The sequence below is a fragment of the Hyperolius riggenbachi genome, unplaced genomic scaffold (assembly GCF_040937935.1).
Source record: "Hyperolius riggenbachi isolate aHypRig1 unplaced genomic scaffold, aHypRig1.pri scaffold_146, whole genome shotgun sequence".
NCBI lineage: Eukaryota > Metazoa > Chordata > Amphibia > Anura > Hyperoliidae > Hyperolius > Hyperolius riggenbachi.
In genome coordinates this window covers 160,277-174,700 of record NW_027152360.1, presented here as the reverse complement: position 1 = coordinate 174,700, position 14,424 = coordinate 160,277, and the positions used below count along the sequence as shown (strand labels likewise).

The 14,424-nt window shown below is 46.4% G+C and overlaps 1 protein-coding gene across 1 annotated transcript in view; it reads left to right on the top strand.

Moving 5' to 3' along the window:
• The window catches only part of LOC137543662 (collagen alpha-6(VI) chain-like), a gene marked incomplete at its 3' end in the record, with an annotated part of 216,497 nt that overhangs the window by 46,167 nt on the left and 155,906 nt on the right, over positions 1–14,424 (top strand). The gene's annotated exons all lie outside the window — the stretch shown is intronic.

The following is a 14,424-nucleotide window of genomic DNA, read 5'->3' as shown; positions in this document are numbered from 1 at the left end:
CATCTTAGACATGTCTTGTCTCAAAGCGGAGAGTTACACTGGAGCAGCTCTCCTGGCTGCTCTTAAGAAACAGGTGGATGAGTGGCTGACCCCGCACCACCTGGAGATAGGCAACGTGGTGTGCGACAACGGCAGCAATCTGCTTGCCGCTTTGCATATGGGGAAGCTGACACACATACCCTGCATGGCACATGTCATGAATCTAGTGGTTCAAAGATTTGTGGCAAAGTACCCTGGCTTAGCGAATGTCCTGAAGCAGGCCAGGAAGTTCTGTGGGCATTTGAGGCGGTCTTACACAGCCATGGCACGCTTTGCGGAAATTCAGCGCAAAAACAACATGCCGGTGAGACGCCTCATTTGCGATAGCCCGACTCGCTGGAACTCGACCCTGCTCATGTTCTCCCGCCTGCTAGAACAGAAGAAAGCCGTGACCCACTACCTCTACAACTACAGTAGAATGAAACAGTCTGGGAAGATGGGGATGTTCTGGCCCGACAACTGGACACTGATGAAAAATGCATGCAGGCTCATGCGGCCGTTTGAGGAGGTGACCAACCTGGTGAGCCGCAGTGAGGGCACCATCAGCGACTTAATTCCCTACGCTTACTTCTTGGAGCGTGCTGTGCGTAGAGTGGCGGATGAAGCTGTGAATGAGCGTGACCAGGAACCGTTACGGCAGGAACAGGCATGGGACCAATTTTCATCAGACCCAGCTGTTTCCTCAACACCTGCGGCAGCACAGAGGGGGGAGGAGGAGGAAGAAGAGAAGTCGTGTGCAGAAGACGAGTCAGACTCAGAGGATGATGAGCAAGGTGTTTCTTTGGGGGAGGAGGAGGAGGAGGAGGGGACAGCGGCAGGAGAACAACCTCAGCAGGCATCGCAAGGGGCTTGTGCTGCTCAACCTTCCCGTGGTATTGTTCGCGGCTGGGGGGAGGAGGTTGACTTACGTGACGTCACTGAGGAAGAGCAAGAGGAGATGGAGGGTACTGGATCCGACTTTGTGCAGATGTCGTCTTTTATGCTGTCCTGCCTGTTGAGGGACCCCCGTATAAAAAACCTCAAGGGGAATGACCTGTACTGGGTGGCCACACTACTAGACCCTCGGTACAGGCACAAAGTGGCGGACCTGTTACCAACTCACCGGAAGGTGGAAAGGATGCAGCACATGCAGAACCAGCTGTCAACTATGCTTTACAATGCCTTTAAGGGTGATGTGACGGCACAACGCCAGCAAGGTACCACTGCCACTAATCCTCCTCCCGTGTCCACGCAGTCAAAGACAGGACGCTCCAGCGATCTCATGGTGATGTCGGACATGCGGACGTTCTTTAGTCCAACGCCTCGCCGTAGCCCTTCCGGATCCACCCTCCACCAACGCCTGGAACGGCAGGTAGCCGACTACCTGGCCTTAAGTGTGGATGTAGACACTGCTGTGAACAGCGATGAGGAACCCTTGAACTACTGGGTGCGCAGGCTTGACCTGTGGCCAGAGCTGTCCCAATTTGCCATCCAACTTCTCTCCTGCCCTGCCGCAAGCGTCCTGTCAGAAAGGACCTTCAGCGCAGCTGGAGGCATTGTCACAGAGAAGAGAAGTCACCTAAGTCACAAAAGTGTTAAGTACCTCACCTTTATCAAAATGAATGAGGCATGGATCCCGGAGGGCTGCTGCCCGCCCCAAGACTAAGTCAGTCCCCGCACACACAGCATCTCTGCCTGCACGCCATGTGACTGGCTGCCTGGCCTGCCCCAAGAAGACTAAGTCGCTCCCAGTCCCTCCACACAGCATGTCTGCCTGCAGGCCGCTTGACTACCTTCTCCGCCACCACCAACAGGGTCCGAGACTCCAGGCGGATTGCTGAATTTTTTAGGCCGCTGCTAGCAGCGGCCGCTGTAATAATTTTTCTGGTGCGTGTACATGACTGCCTAATTTTTCTGGCTGCACTGCGGGCAGCTGCAACAACAAAAGAAAAGGCATGTACATGCGCCCATTCCCCTTCGTGATCATTACCTTGCCGTGGTGAAGGGGCTTGCGTATCACAATGAAGCAATGACCGGCGCCTAGATGAGTGTCTCGGGGGGCACACCCACGATAATAAGGTCGTTGCCTCATTGTGGTCAGACCAAATTTGATCAGCTGGACAGTCACTGTTCTGTCATTCAGCTACATCAGCCAGGCGACCATATGGGCTGTAAAGCCACCAAAACCTGCACTCTCGCCATGGTGCGCACCAGTCCAGCACGGCCGTCACTACACAAACAGCTGTTTGCGGTGCGTTACACGGTGAGTTTGGTGTGTCAGTGTGAAGCAGTACCTTAATTACACTACCTGATTGATGTATACACATGCAAGATGTTTGAAAGCACTTTAGGCCTGTTATTTAGCATTCAATGTGATTTCTGCCCTTAAAACGCTGCTTTGCGTCAAATCCAGATTTTTCCCCGGGACTTTTGGCATGTATCCCACTCCGCCATGCCCCCCTCCAGGTGTTAGACCCCTTGAAACATCTTTTCCATCACTTTTGTGGCCAGCATAATTATTTTTTTTTTTCAAAGTTCGCATCCCCGTTGAAGTCTATTGCGGTTCGCGAACTTTAACGCGAACCGAACCTTCCGCGGAAGTTCGCGAACCTAAAATCGGAGGTTCGGCCCAACTCTAATTGTTACTGCTGTCTGCCTGCCCCTGACCTTGGCTTGTGGCCTGATGATGCATTGATTGCTACTTGACCTTGGATGGTGCTCTGATGATGCATTGATTGCTGCTTGCCCTTGCCCTTGATGTGTGACCTGATGATGCATTGATTATCGCTTGCCTTTGACCTTGGCTAGGACCCATCTAAGCTGGTCTGCCACCTGCCTATTGACCTTTGACACACTATGTCTGCTCCTCTGTGTCTGTCAACCTGTCGTCCCTCCATTTTGCAGTGTCACTCTTCACTGAATTCCTTCTCTCTCTCCCAAACCTTATATAAGACTCTCAAAATCCTTCAGAAGCGATCCCGGCCACTGCTGCACACACTTCCTGACCTGTCAGGAAGTGTGTGCAGCACAGGAAGTGTGTGCAGCAGTGGCTGGGATTGCTTCTGAAGTATGGTGATTGTATGCTGCTACATTATTATCCTGTGCTTCACGCTGTGATTATTTTAATGGGACTGTTATATTAAATGTGGTTTTATACAAGAAAAGCTGTTTGTGTTGTTGGCAAGTCGGAGTGGACATCTGCTAAGGGGTTGCTAAGTCTGCAGAGCTGAGGTTAAAGGCAAAGCGACACCATTATCTGTCAGTGCACAAGCCAAAATCCGGTAAGCAGAGGATATAGGGGGAGCGTGACCCCTGACACCCTGGTGACAGGCACTACCTTGGCGGCTGTGGGCTGCATGTCTAGGGGCTACACGCTAACGGTGCTTGTATTGATGTATACAGTCTATGCTATGTTTGTTTATTTTTAATGTTCATGCAGGTGTTATGTGATCAGAAAAGTAGATGGTGTATTATAAAGGCTGCTACACTGACACACTGAGCGCTAGTGGATTTTGTGATTCGTTATTGGACTGTTTGGGTGGTCTTGCACAGCGCTCCACCATTGGATAGGTACTTTATCACGCCTTATTTAATCTTAAGCGCGGTTCACACCGTCTGTGTTTGCCTATAAAGAATGACCACGGCACCTTTATTTGTAAAGAAAATATTGTTGCCATACATTGTATTAGGAACATAATTAAAATTTTTAATAACCGGGACAAATGGGCAAATAAAATGTGTGGGCTTTATCCACATTAGCACATTAATTATTAGCAAAAAGTACCACCAAAAGAAAGCCTAATTGGGTGGGTGGCGAAAAAAACAAGATATAGATCATGTTGTTGTGATAAGTAGTGATAAAGTTATTGACAAATTAACCACTTGAGGACCGTAGGCTTTACCCCCCTTAAGGACCAGACCCTTTTTTTCCATACAGACCACTGCAGCTGTCACGGTATATTGCTCGCTCATACAACCTACCACCTAAATGAATTTTGGCTCTTTTTCTTGTCACTAATAAAGTTTTCTTTTGGTGCTATTTGATTGCTGCTGCGATTTTTACTTTTTATTATATTCATCAAAAAAGACATGAATTTTGTCAAAAAAATGATTTTTTTTAACTTTCTGTGCTGACATTTTTCAAAGAAAGTAAAATTTCTGTATACATGCAGCACGAAAAATGTGGACAAACATGTTTCTAATAAAAAAAAAAACATTCAGCCTATATTGATTGGTTTGGGTAAAAGTTATAGCGTTTACAAACTATGGTGCAAAAAGTGAATTTTCCCATTTTGAAGCATCTATGACTTTTCTGAGCACCTGTCATGTTTCATGAGGGGCTAGAATTCCAGGATAGTATAAATACCCCCCAAATGACCCCATTTTGGAAAGAAGACATCCCAAAGTATTCACTAAGAGGCACGGTGAGTTCATAAAAGATTTTATTTTTTGCCACAAGTTAGCGGAAAATGACACTTTGTGACAAAAAAGAAAAAAAAAGTTTCCATTTCTGCTAACTTGCGACAAAAAAAAAAAATTAAATCTGCCACGGACTCACTATGCTCCTCTCTAAATACCTTGAAGTGTCTACTTTCCAAAATGGGGTAATTTGTGGGGTGTGTTTACTGTCCTGGCATTTTGGGGGGTGCCTAATTGTAAGCACCCCTGTAAAGCCTAAAAATGCTCATTGGACTTTGGGCCCCTTAGCGCACTTAGGGTGTAAAAAAGTGCCACACATGTGGTACCGCCGAACTCAGGAGAAGTAGTATAATGTGTTTTGGGGTGTATTTTTACACATACCCATGCTGGGTGGGAGAAATATCTCTGTAAATGACAATTGTTTGATTTTTGTTTACACACAATTGTCCATTTACAGAGAGATTTCTCCCACTCAGCATGGGTATGTGTAAAAATACACCCCAAAACACATTATACTACTTCTCCTGAGTACAGCGATACCACATGTGTGGCACTTTTTTGCACCCTAACTGCGCTAAGGGGCCCAAAGTCCAATGAGTACCTGTAGGATTTCACAGGTCATTTTTGTTTCAAGACTACTCCTCACGGTTTAGGGCCCCTAAAATGCCAGGGCAGTATAGGATAGGAACCCCACTAATGACCCCATTTTAGAAAGAAGACACCCCAAGGTATTCCGTTAGGAGTATGGTGAGTTCATAGAAGATTTTATTTTTTGTCACAAGTTAGCGGAAATTGATTTTAATTGTTTTTTTTTCACATAGTGTCATTTTCCGCTAACTTGTGACAAAAAATATAATCTTCTATGAACTCACCATACTCCTAACGGAATACCCTTTGGTGTCTTCTTTCTAGAATGGGGTCATTTGTGGGGTTCCTATACTGCCCTGGCATTTTAGGGGCCCTAAACCGTGAGGAGTAGTCTTGAAACCAAATGTCGCATAATGACCTGTGAAATCCTAAAGGTACTCATTGGACTTTGGGCCCCTTAGCGCACTTAGGGTATAAAAAAGTGCCACACATGTGGTACCGTCATACTCAGGAGAAGTAGTATAATGTGTTTTGTGGTGTATTTTTACACATTTTCATGCTGGGTGGGAGAAATATCTCTGTAAATGACAATTGTTTGATTTTTTTTACACACAATTGTCCATTTACAGAGAGATTTCTCCCACCCAGCATGGGTATGTGTAAAAATACACCCCAAAACACATTATACTACTTCTCCTGAGTACGGCGATACCACATGTGTGACACTTTTTTGCAGCCTAGGTGCGCTAAGGGGCCCAACGTCCTATTCACAGACTAGTAAAGATAAAAAACACAGGCACACCGGGAGCCCAATATCGTGTATTATCGTTGTGTGAGATGATCTATTAGAGACAAAATATACTCACAATTCTGGGTTGCTGTTTAGGCAACCACCATCAGAACATGTAGTACCGTCTCCACTCGGCCTTGTCAGGTCGCTGCTCCCAAAAAAAGTACTACTATAATGAGCTTACAGTAAGTATACCCCCACGTACTGGGGTGTTGATACGTATCAAAACACTGTAGGAGGCGCCCTTAATCTCGTTATAACATATACAAACCAATCTGGCGCCCACGCTGCACATCTTCTGTCAAACAGCACTTTATTTGACCTGAAGAAGCGACTTGTGGTCGCGAAACGCGTTGTCTAGTTCATAGTGCTATAAATAAACCCAATTTATATGAAGTACGTGTGTACGAGCCTTCATAACAGGTAAGACACACTACGCTTACCTATGATTTGTTTGTATCTGTTATAACGAGATTAAGGGCGCCTCCTATTGGTCCTATTCACAGGTCATTTTGAGGCATTTGTTTTCTAGACTACTCCTCATGGTTTAGGGCCCCTAAAATGCCAGGGCAGTATAGGAACCCCACAAGTGACCCCATTTTAGAAAGAAGACACCCCAAGGTATTCCGTTAGGTGTATGGCGAGTTCATAGAAGATTTTATTTTTTGTCACAAGTTAGTGAAAAATGACACTTTGTGAAAAAAAACAATAAAAAATAATTTCCGCTAACTTTTGACAAAAAATAAAATCTTCTATGAACTCGTCATACACCTAACAGAATACCTTGGGGTGTCTTTTTTCTAAAATGGGGTCACTTGTGGGGTTCCTATACCGCCCTGGCATTTTACGGGCCCAAAACTGTTAGTAGTCTGGAAACCAAATGTCTCAAAATGACTGTTCAGGGGTATAAGCATCTGCAAATTTTGATGACAGGTGGTCTATGAGGGGGCGAATTTTGTGGAACCGGTCATAAGCAGGGAGGCCTTTTAGATGACAGGTTGTATTGGGCCTGATCTGATGGATAGGAGTGCTAGGGGGGTGACAGGAGGTGATTGATGGGTGTCTCAGGGGGTGGTTAGAGGGGAAAATAGATGCAATCAATGCACTGGGGAGGTGATCGGAAGGGGGTCTGAGGGGGATCTGAGGGTTTGGCAGAGTGATCAGGAGCCCACACGGGGAAAATTAGGGCCTGATCTGATGGGTAGGTGTGCTAGGGGGTGACAGGAGGTGATTGATGGGTGTCTCAAGGTGTGATTAGAGGGGGGAATAGATGCAAGCAATGCACTGGTGAGGTGATCAGGGCTGGGGTCTGAGGGCGTTCTGAGGGTGTGGGCGGGTGATTGAGTGCCCTAGGGGCAGATAGGGGTCTAATCTGATGGGTAGCAGTGACAGGGGGTGATTGATGGGTAATTAGTGGGTGTTTAGGGTAGAGAACAGATGTAAACAATGCACTTGGGAGGTGATCTGACGTCGGATCTGCAGGCGATCTATTAGTGTGGGTGGGTAATCAGATTGCCCGCAAGGGGCAGGTTAGGGTCTGATTGATGGGTGGCAGTGACAGGGGGTGATTGATGGGTGGCAGTGACAGGGGGTGATTGATGGGTGATTGACAGGTGATGACAGGTGATCAGTGGGTTATTACAGGGAAGAACAGATGTAAATAATGCACTGGCGAATTGATAAGGGGGGGTCTGAGGGCAATCTGAGCATGTAGGCGGGTGATTGGGTGCCCGCAAGGGGCAGATCAGGGTCTGATCTGATGGGTAACAGTGACAGGTGGTGATAGGGGGTGATTGATGGGTAATTAGTGGGTGTTTAGGGTAGAGAACAGATGTAAACAATGCACTTGGGAGGTGATCTGCGGGTGATCTATTGGTGTGGGTGGGTGATCAGATTGCCCGCAAGGGGCAGGTTAGGGGCTGATTGATGGGTGGCAGTGACAGGGGGTGATTGATGGGTGATTGACAGGTGATTGATAGGTGATTGACAGGTGATTGACAGGTGATCAGGGGGATAGATGCATACCGTACACAGGGGGGGGGGTGTCTGGGGGGGGTCTGGGGTGATCAGGAAGGAGCAGGGGGCAGTTTAGGGCATAAAAAAATAGCGTTTACAGATAGTGACAGGGAGTGATTGATGGGTGATTAGGGGGGTGATTGGGTGCAAACAGTGTTCTGGGGGGTGGGCAGGGGGGGTCTGAAGGCTGGGGTGGGAGATCAGGGGGGCTGTGGGCAAAAAAAAAATGCGTGGTGCATACTTACTACTGCTTCCTCCTCGCTGGTGGTCTCTGGAACAATGAGACCACGAGGCGAGGAGGAAGCATGTATGAAGCACTTTGTTTACCTAGCAAAGTGCTTTATACACTTAATTTAGCTCGATTGCGGATTTTCTCCGCCCGCCGGCGCTGCTAATTGGCCGGGGACTGGAGTCTAAGTCCCCGGCCATCGATCCCCGGCGGAGGATCGCGTCACAGATGACGCGATCGCTCCGCCCATGCCCGTACAAGGACCGCCACCTCTGTGCATGCAGCGGTCCTTGCGGGATCCACTTTCCGGCCGCCCCTGTGCAGTGGGTGGTCGTTAAGTGGTTAATAGGAGGAGAGCTGAAATGTGAAAATTGCTCTGGTCCATAACTGTAGTGGTCAAGTGGTTAAAGTTAGTTAAAGATAGGAAAAAATGTGTTTTAAATGTGGGTAAATTTATCTTACTGATCGGTAGTTCAGCTTTACATACAGTATATCCCTAGAAAAAGCAGAGAATTTGCTGCTGAATTTTCCTGTTGGTCAGTACACTGACAGTTTTATGACCAACAGGAAACCCCAGGGCAAGTTGCAACACTTTTGTCAGGGATTGCTGTACAGCCACAATTTCTGCACAAAGCTTTAGATTTTTCCAATCACAAAAGCAGTGCTTTTTTTATACTTAAAACAGTGTGATGCATAGTTTTGAATCATTGGACACTGACACGCAGGGATGTCTGCACATTACAACTAAAAAAATATTAATTAATAATGCAATTTACAATATGGCTCATGTAGCATCTTGTATTATGTTTAGCGAAAGCTGGTGCTGTCCAAGGTACTGAACAAGATTTGATCAAATTCTAAGCTGTTAAAAATGTTTATCTAGCAATTCAGCATAGGATGGATTGTATATCTGGTGAATAGAATAGAATAGTAACGACATAAGAGTTAATTTTTAAGCAATTATATGTGTTTTCCTTGTCTGCTGTGTAAGAGTTGGTCCGTGAATATACCCCTTTGTCAGTAGTGACAGTACATTCATAGGCTGGGGACAGTTATAGAAGAATTTAAGAGCTAGAACCATACTAGAGTTATTGAAAAGTGGGTGTACAGTATAGCGAGCTCTACAAACTGGGAGATAGTGAGGCAATGCAAAGCTAGGGCACACTGAGAAAACTGTAAAGCTGTACACGCATTGTGGGAAACTGGGGCATATTCTGGGCAATAAAAAGCACTATTCTCCGCGCAAAGGGTTTAAAAGAGTTCCATCAGATGCCCAGAAGTAAAAGTCCTCAGAGAGACTCCAAACAAGCATAAATTCCAAACTTCAGCGCTGCATAGTCTCTTAAATTATGAATCCGTCACCAACACCACTCACAGTGCAGGCTTACCAGCTTCTAATAAGACCCAGATTATAAGGTCTGCACGTTCAATATTCCCCACGATCAAAGTCTTCCTTGTAGTCACTTTTCAGATATCATTCCTCAAATGGTACTCCCAGCATGAGAAGATATAACAAACAAGATCTAAGTGCTCTCTGTTTTGATTTAAAAGCCGGCACATTTATTCATAAAATACAAGGTAAACAAATACTTACATAAGGGCCCTTATTACAGGGACCCTCAGTTGATAAAGCGTATAAGAATAATGTCAGCAGGATGCCACTCTCCCATCTGCCAACCGTTTCGCGAAACGGTTGGCAGATGGGAGAGTGGCATCCTGCTGACATTATTCTTATACGCTTTATCAACTGAGGGTCCCTGTAATAAGGGCCCTTATGTGAGTATTTGTTTACCTTGTATTTTATGAATAAAAGTGCCGGCTTTTAAATCAAAACAGAGAGCACTTAGATCTTGTTTGTTATATTATATCTTCTCATGCTGGGAGTACCATTTGAGGAATGATATCTGAAAAGTGACTACAAGGAAGACTTTGATCGTGGGGAATATTGAACGTGCAGACCTTATAATCTGGGTCTTATTAGAAGCTGGTAAGCCTGCACTGTGAGTGGTGTTGGTGACGGATTCATAATTTAAGAGACTATGCAGCGCTGAAGTTTGGAATTTATTCATATTCTGGGCAAGCAGAATAGCTTGGATACAAGTTGAGATGCACTGGGTAGCTGTAACATATTTTTGGAACGGTAGAAACTGATACACACTTTAGGGAGTGGTTCATCTCCAAATATTGATTGCTAAAGGTGATGCACAAAAGAAAAAGGTGCTTTTGATGGTAATTTAACAAAATTGTGTTTTCCGTTTCTCTATAACCTGTAGCTAACACTTTCAAATTAGGAGTACATATATTCTAATATCCTGGTTGTTGAATAGTGTTGGCTTGCCAATCCATTGCCAATAATGCCCAGCATCACAAAGGTCAGCTGGGCTGAGATGGCCAATCAGAAGCAAGCTCTTGTGTGCATATGTAGTCAAGTGAGCATGTGTATAAGTATTCGTGTCAAATGTTCACAGGTGAGCAGTTGTTCACAGACACATATTCATATCAGATTTAGCTGATGGCGATATTGGGCAATGTTCTCTATTACCTGCTATTTCACCTAACGATAGCAGATGGCATTCACCTAATTGATCACTTAGGGCATATTTAATATTTTAGTGACAAAGCTGCATCTGTGCAATTGTTTATCTTACCAGTGTTCATCTACTGTATATGTATATTTATTAGGGCAAACCTTAGAATAAAAAGGAGGGAGTAAATGACTTTACATTTTGTAGGAACTTGACAATCTATTCCTTACGGCCCGTTTCCACTAGAGCGAATCTGCATGCGTTTTCTGCATGCAGATTCGCATAACCAATGTAGATCTATGGGCCTGTTTCCACTTGTCAGAAATTCTGTGCGGTGGACTGTGCAGAAAAAATCTGCACAGCAGAGCCATCAGAATTTGCACACCGCAAGGCTAGTGTGGGATTCGCATGTAAGTTTGCGTACATTTCGCCTAAAATCAATGTAAAAGCACACAGGCACTGACATTGTTAAATTTGCATACTTACAAAAATACGCGAAAACATATATGTTTTCATGTAAAAATTTTCATACAAACGCGTACAAATTAGCATCCGCATGCAAATTAGTTTTTGCGTTTTCCGCAACGGAATCACACCGCACCAGTGGAAACGGGCCCTTATAGGAAGACTAACATTATTCCCACAGTGAAAACACAATTTCTGGTAGATGTCCCCTTGTTTTTTTTTAAGATACGGTGTTCTAATTGTTATAGAAGCTGCTGAGAATTATCCTGATATATTGATGTGTGATGTGTGATAGTTTACAGCCTTCATCTGCATTGCTTAATGATCTGAAGTCCATAAGTCACAGTGCCCCTCTAAGATATTGATGATGATGAAACACCTGATCTGCTGCATGCTTGTTCAGGGTCTATGGCTAAAAGTATTAATGGTAGAGGATCAGATAGCCAGGGAACTGGTATTGCTTAAAAGGAAATAAATATGGCAGCCTCCATATACCTCTCAATACAGTTGTCCTTAAAAGGCTGTCATATTTATTTCCTTTGAAACAATACCAGTTGCCTGGCTATCTTGCTAATCCTCTGCCTCTAATATCTTTAGCCATAGACCCGGAACAAGCATGCAGCAGATCAGGGGCTTGATTAACAAAAGTGTGCTAAGTGTTAGCACGCCTGTGAAAAGCCACTTAGGAAGCGAAAACGGAAGCTTCGCGGGTTAATACGCATGCAAACGTTTGCACGCGTAAACTTTTACGCTAAGTTGGTGCTCGCAAAACCAAAACATCGCACCTGATGCGCCTAAAACGGCGCACCGGATGCGACGTTTTGGGCACACCCGGTGCGACGTTTTAAGCGCACCCGGTGCAATGTATCACCTGCACCGTGCTGCGCTAAACTTTACACGCGCAAACTTTTGCGCATGAACAGTAATAGCTTTAGATGTGCAAACTACTTAGCACCCTTGTTTGCACGTCCAAAGCCTTAAGACGTGCTAACCAGGGATGATCAAATGTACCCAAATTCGATTTGAGTACATTCGAATTCGGGTTCGGGGCAAATTCGGGTTCGGCCATGATCACGACCAGTACAATTTGATTCAAATTTGAGTCGTGATCGGTAATTAAATTCGGGTAATAGTCGTGATCACGAATTCGGATGGCCTTAAAGCAAATTTTTTTTTAAAGGGAAATCACAATTAAATAGGTGTAATTTAAAAAAAAATTGATGGAAATCTTCTCCTTCTCCTTCTTCTTTTTTTCCCTTATAGAACTCAACTGTTGTAAACATTTTTCTTCAACAGCATAGCTAAATTTGTAGCGTAATAGCTAGTAGTGCACGGCAGCAGCACATAATTCTGCGGACCCTGGCGGTGGGAACACAGACAGCAGGAGGTTAAATGCAGCAGCAGGAGGAGGAGTGATGTGTGGCAACAGGCAATGTAACGGGCCATGGCACCTAGCGCTGGTACCACGGCTGTAATAATAAACACCAACAGCAGGAGGTTCCGGACAGCAGTCGTGAAGCCCACATTGAGTTCAATACACAACTGGGACAGCACAGTTTTCAACTCAGACACTTCAGAAATATATAATTTTTTTTTTAACAACAAAATGTAGCTATTGTAGTGGCGTAATAGCTAGTGGAGCATGGCAGCAGTGCATAATTCTGTGGACCCTGGCGGTGGGAACACAGACAGGAGGAGGTAAAATACAGCAACAGCAGGAGGAGGAGGAGTGACGTGTGGCAGCAGGCAATGTAACGGGCCATGGTACCTAGCGTTGGTACTACGGCTGTAATAAACACCATACAGCAGGAGGTTCCAGACAGCAGTCGTAAAGCCCACATTGTGTCCAATACACAACTGGGACAGCACAATTTTCAACCCAGACACCTCAAATTTGTTTTTTGTTTTTTTACACAAGAACAGAAATAGTAGCTATTTTGAGGGTGTGTTAAATTGCTAGTGGCAACAGCGCATAACGGAGTGGACCCTGGTGGTGGTGGTGCTGGGAATACAGACAGGAGGTTTAATGCAGCAGCAGAAGGACATACATGGCAGCAGGCAGCCTAGGCCCTAGCGGTGGTACCACAGCACCTAAAGAAAAACCAGGCCAAATTTGCAGGGGACTGAAGTTGATGTTCTGAAAAAATAATTCCCAGGCACTTCATGTCCTACTGTCACCGACAACAGGTGCCTGGAACGTGCCTTCAATCCAGGCCTGGTTGATCTTCAGGAATGTGAGTCTGTCTACGGACTCTATGGACAGACGAGAGCGCTTCTCCGTGACCACGCCAGCGGCCGCACTGAAGCACCTCTCGGACAGCACGCTGGAAGGGGGGTCAAGACAGGACTTCCAGGGCGTACTGCGCCATCTCACTCCACATCTGTAAGCACTCGACCCAGTACTCCAAAGGGTCCACAGGCTTCTCGTCGCCAGTGTCAAGCCTGCTGAAGGACCCCATGTATCCGGCCACCATCCGGGTCAGGAGCTGGCTGTGACTTTGAGAGGAGGATGCTGCTGCACGCACCTCCTCTCTCGGCTGCTCTACCGTCATGTAGAGTGCCTTTGTCAAGGACAGCAGGTCTCTTGGGCGCCTGATGCTGCTGATGCTGGCTGCAGGCACCGGCTGCTGTGCTGGCTGGACAGGGACAGAGGGGGTGGAAGGCTGGGGGAAGGCTTCCTCCAATCGCCGAACAAGGATCTCCTGCAACTCCCTTGTTTGCTACTCACGGTCTCTAGCAGGCAGGAACTTAGCCACCTTCCTCTTCAGCTGTGGGTCCAGGATCATGCTGATGCAGGCGTCCTCCCGAGCTTGCATCTGCTTAACCCTGGGGTCTGTGCGCAGACACCGCAGCATGTGCCTTGCCATGGGGAACAGGGTGGCACTTCCAGCAGAGACATCAGGGTCAGTGTCCACAAGTTTGCTGTCCTCCTCCTCCTCCTCTGGCCCCTGAGCCTCTTCCTCCTCTCTCCACCCTCTCACCACTACTGCTGCACTCCGCTTTTCCCCCTCAACAGCAACATCCAGCACCTCCAACTCCTCCTCTTCCAACAACTCAAATTCCTGCGCAGAAGTGGACTGTGCAGGCGGCTGCTGTTCCAGCTGTATCAGGGCCTCCTCTCCCACATCCATCAAATCACAAAGTGCCCTGTCCAGCAGACAATCAAAGGGCACCCACTGGCAGAGGGATGCCCGTTCCTCACTCACCAGGTTGGTTCCCTGCAGGAAGGGAGCCAACATCAAGCAGACCAGCTGCATCTGCCCCCACTGTGCGTTGGAGATGAGCTGGAGTTTGGTGGTGCCGGTGACAGTGGCCTCAACAATGTAGCAGTGGACAGCCCTCCTCTGCTCAACCAGTCGCTCCAACATCGCCAG